Source organism: Rhagoletis pomonella, unplaced genomic scaffold (genome assembly GCF_013731165.1).
Source record: "Rhagoletis pomonella isolate Grant_MI unplaced genomic scaffold, Rhpom_1.0 Rhpom_scaffold_01909, whole genome shotgun sequence".
NCBI lineage: Eukaryota > Metazoa > Arthropoda > Insecta > Diptera > Tephritidae > Rhagoletis > Rhagoletis pomonella.
The window spans coordinates 25,386-28,411 of NW_023460463.1; the positions used below are offsets into that span (position 1 = coordinate 25,386).

The window sequence follows — 3,026 nt, forward strand, 5'->3', positions numbered from 1 at the left end:
ACAAGGAAATATTCGACCACATCTGTCCAAGAAGGAACACGATAGGTGTATCAATGGCTTCATTTGAACGATATTCATGAGATCACACGACTCATTTAGCCAATGTACGCGAAAACTTTTCATCCTGTGGGGCAGCGGGGATTCTTGGCCCTCCTATAATTGAAAACGCTCATCTGTGCTCTTGAGTTTCCGTATAAGGACTTTTATTGCCTTACATGGTACACCGGACCAATGCTGAAGTTGCAGAATCATAGAAGAATATTACGCACGCTTGGCAGAGATCTCACAGGTGGAAATAAGACCATAGGTAAAACGCATTACAGTATATTTTGCTTAGCTGCCCATCCTTCTTTGCACGAAAAACTTGTGCGCTTAACCGAACAAAGCACTTAAGCGAATTTTTTTACTACTTCAATGAGGAAGGTATCCGAATACCTATGAAACCAAATAATGAAGGAGCACTTAACACGTGGAAATTACTGCAAGCGAAATTTTTTACGAATGGTATCTAACTATCTATATACAGTCGTGTCTCTATATAGTGAACGCCCGCTATAGTGAACACCTCGATACATAGTGAACACCGAAATATTTACACGGAGTACTCTAAATAGTGAACAATCGAAAGCCTCTAAATAGTGAACAAAATTTTAAAAGCAACGGCAAGCTTAAATTTACAAAAAAAAACACCAAAACTAATCGGAAATGAAAACGGGTATTCCCCGAAATTTACCACCTTATGTTTATTATTGTAAGAGCTGCTGCTATTGTTTCTTGTCGGGTTCCAGCCGCTTGTGAGTGGATGTGCGCTGTTTTATGTGTTTTTCAAAGTTTTTGTGTGCTAATCATATATGTAATACTCCTATATTGGCAGTAAGAGCTAGTACCGTCCGAAAACACTACAGTACAGATATATCAATAAACACGTACGAAAGAAAAGGAACACATACGTTTATAAATAAACATGTACACAACACATATACAAAAACGCCACTCAAGTACACAATACATTGACAAAAACGGTACTAGACTGTCTCGCTTTGATTTCGGAATGCTTACACATTGAGAAGTTAGCTAACTGCCAATATAGAAGTATTACATATATGGTGCTAATAAATTTAGTGTTATCATGCCTGCGAGGAAATTCCTTTCGTTGAAGCGAAAATCTAAAATTGTTGAAAAAATCGGAAAAAGAGCTGGTGTTTCATCTTTGGCAAAAACGTATGGTGTGGCTAAATCAACAATTTCAGGAATAAAGAAAAATAGTCGTAATATTATATCATACCAGACGATTGGAGCATCTAAACGGTAGACTCTTAGAAAAGGCGAGTATCCCCGCATGGAGAAGGCGTTATACAAATGGTTTATAGAGCAACGCAAAAAAAACTGTCAAGTTACTGGAGAAATGCTTAAGGAAAAGGCAATAAAGTTGCACGCTGACCTTAAGGAAGTAGAAGGTAGCTTTCATGCCTGCTCTGGTTGGTTATCTGGATTTAAATCTCGCTTTGGAATCCGATTGTTAAAAGTGTGCAGCGAGAAACTATCACCAGATACCCAGGCAATTGATCCCTTTAAGCACAAACTCAGAAATATTATTTACGAATTAAAGCTTTGCGAGGACCAAATTTACAACGCAGACGAGACCGGTTTGTTTTGGAAAATGCTTCCTGACAGAACGTATATCAGCCAAACCGAAAAAACAGCTCCGGGGAGAAAATCCGAAAAGGCCAGAATTACTTTTCTTGCTTATACAAATGCCACTGGACAGCATAAAGTCAAACCGTTAATAATTGGGCGTGCCAAGAAGCCGCGCTCTTTTAAGGCGTATGACATCCCAGTAGACTACCGGAACTCTAAGAGTGCATGGATGACTGCAGACATCTTCAGGGAATGGTTTCACCAATGCTTCGTTCCTCAGGTACATGAATAATACATCTAAAATTCCTTATAGTCTTATAGAGTATTTTTTCGTTTTTAATTGTTATTAGGTTCAAAAGTATTTGCTAAAAAAGGGTTTACCAACCAAGGCCATCCTATAGCTTGATAACGCCCCTAGCCATCCGCCAGAAGATGATCTTAAAACTACTGATGGCTCAATATTCGTGGTTTATATGCCTCCAAATGTAACACCTTTGATTCAGCCTATGGATCAGAATGTGATTCGCTTAACTAAGCTGTACTACAAAAAACATCTGCTGTTATTAGCTGTAGGGAAAGATGACATCACACAATTTTTAAAAACTTTAACTTTGAAAGATCCTGTATAATTTTTAATGCTTGCTTGGAATCAGCTGCAGGCTAGTGTAGTAGCGAAATGTTGGAAGCCTTTACTAGAATGCTTCAATGCTACAGAGCCAAATGAAAGCGAGAATAAGGACGATGATGTTCCTTTGAGCTTACTTCGCCAAAAAATATTGCAGGAAAAATGTAAAGAAGTCATGATATACAGGATCTGCTGCAAGTTGTAATACCGGAGGTAATTTTTATTGACCCTCTTGACATTCACCTGTTCATTTAGTTTGATTGTTTTAGGAAACCTACACTGATAATGATATCGAAAAGTGGAATACAATCGAAGACGACGAACCAATTGATTTAGAGAAAGATGCCGAGGATACTGCGGAATCTGGTGATGATGAGCAAGGCGAAGCACAGATGAGAAATCCTATAAAAGCTGCTGAAGCTATTAAAAGCTTCGATAAGGCTATCGCATGGGCCGAAGCCAACACTACTGACTATGCTGGCATAATAGTATTGAAAAGTCTACGCGAAAAAGCATTGCAAAAGTCAATTTCCGAACACATGAAGCAAACATCTATTCGCGAGTTCTTTCAATAAACATTCATATGTACATTTCTATTTTCCTAAGTATAAATTTATTCCAAATATCTGTTAGACTTACATACACAAACATGAATTTTGAGCAAATAAAATAAGTTTTTGAACAAAATAAATCAACCCTAATATAGTGAACAACCTGGATGCTGTGAACAGGCCATGCAAAAATTAGTTCACTATATCCAGAC

General features: G+C 37.9%; 1 pseudogene; it reads left to right on the forward strand.

Moving 5' to 3' along the window:
• Positions 1-1,339: 1,339 nt before the first annotated feature.
• LOC118752858 lies at positions 1,340-2,838 on the forward strand (annotated as a pseudogene).
• Positions 2,839-3,026: the final 188 nt, after the last annotated feature.